Source organism: Urocitellus parryii, chromosome 12, assembly GCF_045843805.1.
Source record: "Urocitellus parryii isolate mUroPar1 chromosome 12, mUroPar1.hap1, whole genome shotgun sequence".
NCBI lineage: Eukaryota > Metazoa > Chordata > Mammalia > Rodentia > Sciuridae > Urocitellus > Urocitellus parryii.
In genome coordinates, this window is record NC_135542.1 from 7,210,702 (window position 1) to 7,223,711 (window position 13,010).

The following is a 13,010-nucleotide window of genomic DNA, read 5'->3' on the forward strand; positions in this document are numbered from 1 at the left end:
AATTTTAACTATCCTGCAGAGCAAATTAAAATGAAATTAAAATTGTCCCCACGATTTTCAAACATTTTGGTTTATGAGTAGATGGTCTTCCTGTCACATGGTAGATGATTTTGCACACACATTTCCAAATTTCCATTCACATCACTTACCACCATTGCCTATGCCTGCATAGGTCATTCTCCTGTACCTACCTCCTGTTATTCCACAGAGGTGTGCCTGATCTTTCTCAGTACCTGATTTCTTAGTCCCTTCCTTGACATCATCCATAAAACCTCTTTAAATTATCCTTTCTTTATTCTTCCTGTCATTGTCATCTAGATAAGTACAAAGAATTTTTTTTCTGTCTTATAAAATTTGGGGGGCTTTCTTCCCCTTGGCCCATCTCTTTTCTTGTTCAAACTTGAAAAGCTGCCTGCCCTGGAAGCACCCTTTCTTACTTGCCAGTGCACCTCTTTCCCTCTTGGATCTGCTCTCACCCATAACACTAAGACCTCCGTGGCCAAAGAAAATTTCTGTGACTTACTAACTCAGGAGCACAAGATGTGCAGCCAGCCACTGGCTACTGAGCTCTGCCTGCCACACTTGCTAGCCCCTGTCACCCGGGGAGGGTGACTTGAGCTCTCGTGTGCCTTAGTCTACTGATCTCTAAGGTGGGGATAAAATCAACTCACAGGTTTGATCTGAAGATGACCAAGTTCATTTGTGTAAAGTACCGAGAACAGGGGCATATTTTTTTGTGTGTCACTGGTTTTAATCAGGGCATATTCACGCTCACTCCTTTATGTGTGGTCAGTGCCTGCTTCTGCACCGTCAGGCTGAGTGGAGCAATTCTGAGAGGCTGCACTGTCCAAAAAGCCCGAGGTTTTGATAACTGACCCTTTGTAGAAAGCTCTGCTGAATGCTGGCTTGGAACAAGGAGGGATGCATGGTTTGGCACACAGGATATCTCGTTGTCCTAGGACTCAGGTGATGAATGACTCTCCTGGAGGCTCAAAGTCCAAATCTTTCTAAAGACCCTTAGTTTTTTTTTTTTTTTCCAAATAGTTTTTTAGATATCATCACTTGGGTCCCTAAGAGCGCCTTCCTATTCTGTATGCCACAATTTAGTCCATGATACTTATCCTGAGCTCCTTCCTCCATTTGCCCTAGTGAACAGACTACTCCATCCAGCTCGCCAGGATTCCTTGGCAGCATGACTTCTAAAGCATATACCTATTTGTGTCAGTCCCGTGGTTCCCCATAACTCTTAGATGAAAACACAAACGATTTAAGCACCACTGATTTCCAATCCTCTCCTCCCTTTTAGAAGTCCCAGACACAATGGAACTTAAAATTGTCATTGTCTCTCTTGCTCCTGGAATATACCCAGGGAATTGCCTCTGTCTTCCCTTCTACTGATAGCCTTCTTTCTACCACCACCTCATCACACGTAGGTCAGTTGGGAAAATATCTTCCAGAGAGTTGATCTCATTACCTTATTTGTGGTTGCAAATTACTCCATTTAAAATAAATAAAAATAACTAACAAAAAAAATAAAGGTAGCCAGGTGATATATATGTGGAAATATGCCTATGATTTTTGAGAAAGTTGTGTTTTTCTTATGTAGTGGCCTTGTTGCTTTTTTTTTTTTAACCTAGATATGTACAAAATGCCTGGAGCAACAGTCAGCCACCTCAAACTCAGAGAATTGTCATGATCATACATATTGTTTCAGCTTTGACCATTCTGCTGTCAAATCTTTCTTCCTCAGGATTTTAGGAATATTGCCTAGGAAATACTTCTAGGAGAAAGTGTTCAATGTGTGAACTAAAATTTTTGCTCATTGTTTTTTTTTTTCTATGAAAATAATAGGCAGTTTATTATGAAGAAACACATAAAATCAGGTGTCAAGAGCCAGGACCTGGTTCCTATGAATCTGTATTCTCTCTCTTTTTTTTTATTGGTTGTTCAAAACATTACAAAGCTCTTGACATATCATATTTCATACATTAGATTCAAGTAGGTTATGAACTCCCATTTTTACCCCAATACAGATTGCAGAATCACATCAGTTACACATCCACATTTTTACATAATGCCATATTAGTGACTGTTGTATTCTGCTACCTTTCCTATCCTCAACTATCCCCCCTCCCCTCCCCTCCCATCTTCTTGTTCATTGCTTTTTAAAGGATTCCAGGTTTCACGTAGAAATATCTCCACCTCAACACACACATACACATACAATTACATTCAATAAAGCATGCATATTTTTAATATAGAACAGTTGATAGTCAGTCACTTCCTATTTGATTTTTAATACCAGGGATTGCTAATTTTCAATATGCAAATAAAATATGTGCAAATTAAATAATATGTGAATAAAATACATTCAACTAAAACAAGAGCAGTAATTACATTTTATTAAGCATCATTCCATCAGTACATTAAAGTATGGAAAGCTATCTTATGTAGCAGTTTTTATTAACTCTATTCTATAGACAAAAAGACTGATACAAAGGGAAATGAAGTGATATGTCCAAGTGTATTTAGTTTGCAATTATTAGAGTCAGGATTTAAGCTCAGAGACTAGCTAACTCTGAACCTGAAATTCGTGGAATTAAACCTTGTCCTATATTGACTGCCAGACTTGTCATAGAGCACAATGACAATCCTAGGCTTCATCTCCCATTTGTCTTGCTTTACATCCACATGTTTTAGGCAGTGTTTTTGTAGATGATACATTTTCTACTTCTAATGCACATGTGTTAAATAAAAAACTTACCGGTTCATGTTTTCTAGAGCGCAGCTATCTCTTCCACCAGTCCTTCTACCTACCCCAACGTGAGTGGTACATGGCAGGGTATTATTGAAACACTTGTATTCATTGCCTTTTGGCAAACCTCTAAATCACTCCCTCTCTCATGCATTCTGTTGGGCTTGTAGATAATGCTTTTTTTGGCTGAATCAACATGTGAACCTCATTTTGCAGGATTTGTTAAAAATATAATTAAAATGTTGTAGAAAGGTTTAGGCCAAATTGGCCTGGATCCTAGAACCCACTCTAAGCAAAACCTCAAGGAATATACATTCACAGAAAAGGTTTGCTCTCTGGGATTCCCTCCCACTAGCTTTAACCTGATATTTTGCTTATTCTGCTATGAAATTCCTCAGAGGAGGGAAACAGTAGCTTGCCTCATTAAGACTCATCATTTACAAGATGTTGACAAATGTTGGCATTTATCCTGTTAACATAATAAATGTGAGAAAAATGACCATTTGGCATAGATAGCTCCATGCAAGTGCGAGCGTGGCTAAGAATGAGGATGATTTTTTTTTTTTTTTTTTTTTTTTACGTCTAAGCAGCATCAGTCAGTGCTACATATTGGAACAAATATGTTTTGGAAATAATAATTATTTCTTCTTTGCCCCACAAGTATAATTTTTCTTCTTTTTGGCAGTGGGCAGGCAGGATAGTTCAAGACATAATCAAAACTAGAACTCAGAAAAACATCTATATAAATCATGTTTATTTATTTCCTCACTTTAATAAAGTTTTCGAATTTTTTTTCTCCCTTTTGGAAGAAAGCAATTATGGTTACACAATCTTTTGAACACTTGGTTATTCTTTTGATACCATATGTAGTTACCTGATAATTAGCCATTTTTTGTGCTCAACATTTATAGACTTTTAATATTAAAGCAAAATAAATGGGAAAAAGATATAAAGTACAAGTTACAAAGATCTGGCTTGGTTATTTTTGGTGCATTATAATTATACAGAATATTAGGATTCATTGTGATGTATTCATTTATGTTCATAATTCACTTTCGTCAATTTCATTCCCTAGCACCTCCCCTTTTCCTCCAGCCCCCATAAGTCTCTATTCCGTAATGTACTAGTCTCTCTCTGTTTAAAAAACAAACAAACAAACAAACAAATAAACAAAACAAAAAACCCACCCTCCCTCCCTTTTATTCTTTCTAGCTACTATTTATAAGAAAGAACACATGACCTTTAAATTTCTGAGTCTGGCTTAACATGGTATTCATCATTTCCATCCATTTACCTGTAAATGGCATGATTTTGTTATTCTTTGTGGCTACATAAAACTCCATACACATTTCCTTTACCTGTTCACCTATTGACAGATACCTAGGCTGGTTCCATGATTTGGCTGTTGTGTATTGCACTACTGTAAACATGGATATGCATTTGTTGTTATCATGTGCTGATTTTAATTGTTTTCGATGAATTCTGAGAATTGGTACAATGGTATTATTGAGTCTTTTGAGGAAACTTCATACTAATCACCATCATTGTTGCACTCATTTACAATCCCACCAACTGTGTATAAATGTTCCTTTTCCCCATATCCTTGCCAGCACTTACAAATACAATGGCAATCGTCAAGAATACAAATAATAACAAATGATTATTTTGAATAGTAATGACTTAATTTGTAAACAAGAATATGATAAGAATGCAATATATTTAATTTCAAAGAATCTGCATTTGACACTGAGTTTCTACATATGTGCATAGGAGTACCTGCACATGTACAGAATTGTTTGAGGACACAAAGCAGTTAATTTCTGACATCCAGGAGCTGGCCTGGTATTCACAGATGAGCCTTGGTGTCCTATTGAGTCTAAACAATTTCAGAGCACATCAACAATGGATAAGACCACTCTGTGATAGTTTGCTACAAAATCAAGACTAGTGTGTTATCATAGTAGAGAATAGACAAAATCATGAGTTTTATCTAAATCACAAAAGAAACCAAATATCCCCCCATCCTGGCTCTCATCAGTGACTCCTGTTTCTGGAGTAATTAATTGCATCTTTAGCTTCAAATAGGCCTTTTCCTTCTATAGCAGATTTACTAAGAAACCCACATATAGAATTATCCCCTGACAATACCCCAAACGGAACAGAGTCCCACTCCCTGAAACTCTCCCAGATATTAACTAATGCAAACTGGAATGTTATAAGTCCTTTATAACCTACTCCTGCAGAGTCATATCCTGTTTATCTGTGTTGTACATTTTCCCTCCTGCACTGAGCAGTATGCCAAATGCAGATGTTCTCCAGGTAGTCATGGGATGGAGGGAATTGACAGTGCATAAACTGTAACACAATCACATTACTTTGAAAAACAGGCCACTGGGTGAGAAACACTTTAAGGTTGAATGTTTGTACTGAAAGTGCTTCTTTGCATATATTTCTGCAATCTGATTTAATATTACCTCTATTTAATCAATCTGATTTAATATTACCTCTATTTAATCAATCTGATTTAATATTACCTTTATCACATATATATGTATATATGTATCACACACACACAAGTGTGTGTGTATCATAGTTTGGCATAAAAGAGAGTAAGGTGGAAATAGTAAGGGTCTTAATGGTTTATTAACATTTAAAACTAACAAAGTCACAATCTGAGTCCAGATCTTTCTGACTCCTCCCTCTGAAGTTTCAACTCAACATATGGAATTCAATCATGCTCTGTCCAGTTACTTAAAGCTTTCTGACCACCATTGCTTTCTCTCTCTGTATCCAATAAATCAGAATATCTAAGCAGGCAGTGGCTGTGAACCACTGCTTATGACTATTACTTAACAACACATAGAAGGTGCTCACTAAACTTCTGTTGACCTCAACTAAAGTGTGAGTCACTAAGGAAGCTATTTTTATTGGTGAAAGGAACAAAATTCTTGGGTATTTATAAACCTGGATTCTTCTCAAGTTCAAACCTGAAGGTAATTGTATCAGCAAGTTTTTGTGTCCTGGTAAAATGATGGGTGCAACTCAGAGACAGAATCGTCCTCCCAGGGGGAACTTGAACCAAATAGAAAGGGCTTCAGTAAAAAACTGAAACTCAAGTATTGGCTTCCAGAGCAGAGAGCTTGAAACAGGGTTGCAAAGAGGGTCACTCAAAGTCTTCTGACATCTTTCATTTCAGACAAGAAAAAAATGAAAAAAGACTATAAACATAGAGAAAAAAATGTGGGAATCATGCTCTAAATAAGGAGATGGGTGTAATCCAAATTCATGAAATATTGAAAATATCAATTAGGTACAGGATTAATGGAATGAGATTAAAGAAATATCCTGGGACCAACTAGGCATTTACTATACTGTTAAAACAACAACAAACCCTAAAAAGAAATACACAAAGGACACCCAAGACCCCAGGCACACAGCTCAGTTTGGAGATACGGGGTTAAAGGAAAGGAAAGACAAAGAAGTCTTTACACAAATAAATATTAAGGACCCCTGTGGCACCGTGACCAGAGTTTTAAAGAAAGTGGTATCACCAAGATTAGATATTAACCTACTACTATTTAAAATAGACTGGATGAAAATGTACTTACACTGTGATTAAAAATATTTATATATACAAAGACAGTAAATAAACAGGTATAATAATGGTGGCAGGATCTGGCCGATGGTAATATATGAAAATATACAACAATATAAATTAAAATGAATCCCAAAGTCCTATGAATAGTTCCAATCCAAGCATTATGGTCTTGCTCCTTTACAATGTAACCTATGCCCAACCCCTGCCTATCAAAGGTAGTGGGGTCCAGGGGGAGAGGACAGGGAGGCGGAGCTGAAGCTGGGTTGAAGGGTTTCCCCCTGCCCCTCCCCCTTCCCCTCCCCCCTCCTTCCACCTCTTCACTAGTTTGGTCCTTTACAGGTGTAGACCCAGAACATCCCTGCTGACCCTGTTTCTCTATGTCCCTCTTAGCTTCCTCCCCACGGCAGATCTTTCCTTTGGTGCTGAGGCATTAATCCTCTCCTGACCTTGGGAACCAGCTGGCAAAGGATCCCCTTGGCCTACTAAACCCCGCTCCTTCCTCTTGCCCCGGCAGCATGGGGAACAAACAGTCTATAACAAATAATGGCAGTCCTCCAGAGAAAAGGAATGAAATGACCTGCGTGGTCCAAATATTGGGAAATCACTTTAGACTTCTAAAAGGTGTGCAGATGCCACTGAAATCCTTTTAACACTTCAGTGTGAATGTAAGCCATTTAATGGTACTGTTTGAGAAGTCCTTGGGTTTATAACATTTCAAAATTGAGATCATCTCATGGTTCCAGAATTATTATTATTGCTATTATTATTATTATTCAAATTTTAAAAAAAATTTACATGATTTAGGTGTGATAAGGAATGTCCAGAAAATCACCAACTATTAATTTCCCCTGAAATAAAAGGTGAGAAAACTAACATATATAACAATCACGTGTACATTTCTGATTGTTAATTTAAGCATTTGGTCTAAAAATTTCAAACAACATAAAAAGAGAGCCACTTGGTGTTTATCTTGCTGTATTTTAACATCCAGTGTTTTTAAAGTATTCCAATAACATCACCATTGAAATGATGTTACTATTGTTCACAATCTATACAAATGTTGTTAATGATACTTTCATTTGGCATCAACATGTGTAATTTATTCTCAAATATAACTGATGATGAAAGAGATTAGAAGCAATTAAATAACACTGTTAGAATCTTGAGTGTACACAACAGGGATTTGGGATAAATCTGAGGGCTACTTAGATCTCAGGTTTTTCTAATGCCCAAATATGCTACCTTCCTGGTATTTTGGGCCACTCCAGAGTTGATACAAAGAGCAGACATGTTGAGTGTTATTATTTTGAATGCTAAATTTACTTATTCATTCAGTTTTAAATGTATCTGGCAGATATTTAAGGAACACTTGACTAGTGCAAGGTACTTTGCCAGGTGTTGACAGCACATCCAAAGAATGCATAGATCCTGTCTCAAAGACTAAATGAAGTCACTTTCAGAAAGCAGACCATTGGCATTCCATGTGGGGCATTCACACTCTGCTCCTTGTAGGTCCGTGGCCTGTGGGAAGATTGACATTGAGGATGAATTAGAAATCCTTAAGGGCAGAGGAATGAGCTCAGAGGCGGACCTCGGCAGGAGCCAGAGCATGGTAGTCAACTGGTTGCTGTTATGCTCCTCAAAATGACATTTACTCTCATTAAATCACCCAGTGTCACAATTAAATAAACTTTATGAGAGAGGTGACAAAATGTCCCATTCTCAATATGTGGTACTTGGACTTTTAAGAGGGATTATCTTTTCTGAAGGCCAGGAGATGTCCAGTGATCCAAGGGGAATCTTGTAGGCTCATATCTTAAGACATGAGGAGCAGAGAGAGGGAACTTATACGTCTGCAGATGAACCATCCTTTAACACACTGTCTAGTGCCCTTAAGGGTCATTTCCTTTCTGGTGAATGTTCTGGAACAGGCTGGTCTGGTGATTCCTGAGGTGTGTCTAAACCCATCAGTGCCTGGAGTATTTGGGTCTAAATTTTTCTGGAGCATATAGGTATACATGATAATTGTTTGAGTTAATGTGTTCTACAGTCAATCTACTGATGCACAGAGGAAATGCTACAGCAATTCTGAAGGAGATTCAGGCTCCGCTTCTCTTCATTTTAGGAAGGGTTTATTTGAAGAGGAAATGAATGTTTGAGATAGTTCTTACCTCGGTAAATATTTTCAGCTAAATTTCTAGGGAGAGAACAGGAAAGCAAATCCAAAAATACTTCTTATGTTATTTTGAACATATTTAAATGCAGTTTCACTGGGAATTACCATTTTTGGAAATCTGGCTTTCAGTACTATCATCAGTGCTTAACCCAAAGAATTTCAGGGAACTGTTGGTTACAATAATGCATTCACATCCACGAAGATAAGTCTCTAAAAGTGATTTAGCTCCTGATTGAATCTTTCTACTGTGAATTTATCTCAGGATGCATTTGGGTTTTATTTTGGAAGGCAATCTTTAAATAAATCTGAGCAAGTAATGCAAAATGATATAAAGTACACTTCTGATGGCATGGGTGGGGGTGAGGGGACTCGAAATTTCCTATCCCGAAGAAATAGGGGCCTTAGATTTGTGCTAGAGAAATTATCTTGTTTCAGAGGTAAGGTGTTTAAGGAAATTGATATGTGAATATTTGCAAATTTGAAGCTTTGCAGAATCAGGTCACTTTATTTGTGTACTCTGATATGAATCCCTATTTTCTTTCATGGCTTTGTTTGCTTTTGTGAGATTGCCAACTTCAAATAAACGACTAGCTACAGTATTAGATCAGACAACTTCAACGTAGGGAAAATTGACATCCATGGTTTCAGAAAGATCGCTTTCTGCCTTTAGCCACAGAAAACAAGGTGCCCTCCTGTAATCAAATATGTACAAACATTTAGCGTTGGGTCTTCACACTATTTCCAGAATTAATGATACTGTGTGTTTTAAGGTGAAGTTCATTGTGTGTGTAAGACGGAGACATCTTGGTAGTGGGACTTTCATGCTGAGAGGGATGAGAAAATGGTGCTGTGGTATAGCCTTTCCTGCTCTGCTTTAACATCAAATTTTTATAAATATTGATTACTAATCAGGTAAAATCCAAACCAGAAATTTTAAAAAAAGCTAGGTATTCTGTTGACTGGCATATTTGTAGACTTTGCCAGTGACCTAAATTTGAACAAGGCTAGATACTTTGTTAAGTTTAAGAAAATCTGGTTTATTAATTAGCTCTGGGTGTTAAGTGAGTTTTTTAAGCCTGAGAGATGAGAAGAATGTAGGATATGTGGTGACTTGACAGTGAACATTAATGATGTTGAACCCAGAGTGTGACTATTAATATGGGCCACCTCACAACGGGGAGTCCAGAGACAGAATGGACAGGTAGGTGTTCCATTCCATAAGACCACAGAGCAGGGAGAGTCCACTTGCTATACACACCTACATACATCTTGTCTCTTCCCATCTGCAGCAATTTTACACTGCACTGTATTATTATATGGTTCCTCAGGATATAGCTTGAAAGTAGCAACATAAAGATTTAATGTTATTGTAAACACATACATTGTGTCAATTTTCTTTTAGTCAAATATGGTTCATCACAGAAACAGAAAAGTTATAGCTTTTCAATAAGGTTTTTGGTCCCATCAAAGACTAATTTTTAGTAAACTTACCTTAAATTTATTATTATTTTTTTTACTAAAGAGGATGGACTTGGAACATGACTTATTTAAATTTCTTTTCTGGTTATCACAGAAGAGACACAATTTCACTATTGGAGCAATATTTGCTTCTGAATTTTAAGAGTTAATTTGTTGGGATAGGATAAAGCCTTTCATCCCAATTACCATTTTGACCCTTTACGTATTGCAATATAATGACTGTTATTAGCTCTTCTTATTGATGTAGGTGATGATTCAAAATCTATTCATCTGGCAGGTCTATTAGGTGCCCATGCTTGATTCTTAATGTTAGATTTTAGTGTGCAGTTTTTCCCAGAATTGGTTAAAAATATGGAGACTTGAGTGTGAACTGTATCTATCTAAACAGTTCTACTTTCCAGAATGTATACAGCCAAATAAGCCTCAGCTTCTCTCCCCTTATAAATGCAGAAGTCTTAATCCATTAATCCATCTGATCTTTCACCTGCTCTGACCACATGTACCTACAGAGGTGCCTGCCTCATAAGAGATCACTGATCCATTTTTTTTTCATGTAGAATAAACTCTAGTCTCTAGGTCTATCACAGCTCTGAACACTACAAACATAATTTTTTTTTTTGGAGAATAATTAGCAAAGCAGCCCCAGTCAATGATAACACTTGAAAAAGAGTTAGAAAAGGCAGCTCTTCCTACCCGCCCCTTTAAAAAAATTCTAAACAGTCCCATTTGTACAAGGGTCAATTAAGGATATTTAATATATTCTGATCTGCAGATGAATTGTCTGGAATTCAACAGCTTATTAGTGACGATTGAACAAAGTCAACCTTTAGTGTCTTTTTGAAGTAGGTACAAGTAATGTGTGTATCACAGAGAGGCGAGCTGTTAAGTCATGGGAAACGAAGCTAACAAGATATTTTTAAAAGCCTAGTTATTGCAGAGAGCTCTTAAGCTAATTATGCTCAGAAAAATAGCTGCTTCTTGGTTTGTAAGAGCCAGCACCTCCTTCAAACAGGTAAGCAGGGGTAGGATACTCTACTGAGCAAGGCCCTCTTAGTTCTCCGTGTGGCCACTTAGATCTGCTCAGATGTTTCCAAAATGTTCCCCATTTCTGAGAGATTGCCTCAAACATCATTGAAGACACTTAAGCTGAAGGACTAATCCCTTGTTAAAATATAGTTATCCTGGAGGAAGATGACATTTTAAGCTGTTATGTGTCATTTTTACTTGATTGAAGGAAATGGCTAAAATCGGGTTCTAAGCTAAGGAATGAAAGTGGAGACTATAAAGCCCTGAGACACTCAAGGGAGACAAGCATCACTTTTCTCAGGAGCCAGTTCTCCTCAGGTTGCCCTGTGGTCAGAATGGTATATACTGTGTCCTGCAGCTGCATCCTGGACCACAAAATCTAGATGCCCTTTTGCTCATCTCTTGCCTTGACTACCTGATTAGACAGAGTTGAAAGTATTTGCAAAATAAGTGAGTTCTTATAATATGCTCTTTAGTGCCATTTGTGGCAGCAAGGATGAACTTGGAGGACATTATGCTTAGTGAAATCGACCAAATACAGAAAAAAAAAGTGCTGTATAATATTACTTATATGTGATGCCTGAAGAAAAAGTTGAATATATAGAAACAAAGGGTCAAAAGGTGATTACCAGGGATGGGGGTAGAGGGAAAAATGAGATGTAGGTCAAACTTGCAGTTCCCTAGAACAAATATGTCCAGGGATTTCATGTATAGGAGGAGGACTATAGTTAAAAACATGATATTGTGTTTGGAAAATTTGCTAAGAGAGTAGACACACACATAAGCACTCACATATACACATGTGTTCACACAGAGGTAGCAATGAGAGATGGACATGTTAAATCCCTTACTGTAATCACGATTTCACTATGGATGCATTTAGAAAAATGTTACCTTAAACACCTTAAAGTTTCACAACTGCAGAAGTGGTAATCCTTGAAAACAAAATGTTAAGGAAAAGTAGGAAGTACTTATAAATTGTATTTCTCCACATGAGGCGACTTGTTGAAAGCTCCTTGGTTTTCTTCTCCCTCTTGGTGTCTTACATTCTGTATATTGATCACCTAGACTATTTCACCACTTTTTGAACAACTCAGTCCAAAGGAACTTTATTCCAGAAATTCACCTCTGGAGTGAACTTCACTACAGAGTGGTGCAGGGGGCCAGGTGTGACCTTAACTTTCATCATAAGCCATTCATAATCTCAGGGGTTCTATTTTTAACTACTCACACACAGTGTTTTAGAGGAGAATGTGCCCTGTCCCTGGGTCTAACACTGGAGCCTCAAGTAGTGGCATCGGGTGACCTCTCCTCTTCAGCAAAGCCCGGACACAATGGCTTGCTACAACAGTGAAATGATCAACAGTGAGTGAGCATATTTTAAAATGAGATTGTTCAAGAATTTATTGATATTCACCTTGCTAAACATCTATTTGATTTTTTTTCAGACTACAAACTTTTCTTTCAAAAATATATAAAAAAAAATCATTCTCCAACTACTTATAAACCTATTAGGCATGGCTCTTTATTTTGAAGACAGGACTTTTCCACTTCTCTAAAGCTGAATGGAAGATCAGAAACAAAGATGTGAAGACAAGAATGTGTTCATCTGGGTAGTGATCTCACATGTGACTGGAAGCAGGTTCAAGGTGGTGTCACAGGAAGCCTGAGACAAAGGAGAAAGGAGTGTGGGTGACCAAGGACAGAACCTTGACATTTTGTAGATTGAGAAGCAGGTAGAGAGCAATGAAGTGAGAAATGCTCCCCTTCCAGACAACACGATGAGAAATTCTGCATTATGATATGCCAAAAAGTGTATGAACTCTTAGCTCTCACTGTGCCTTCCATTTATGGCTACCAAAGTATACTGCTGTGTCTCAGTATCCCCACTTGACATAACACCAGTGTCCAGAGTGATCATTTTATTAGCAAATGCAATCGATTGGGAAGTGGAATCAGAGAAATCGAACAGATCT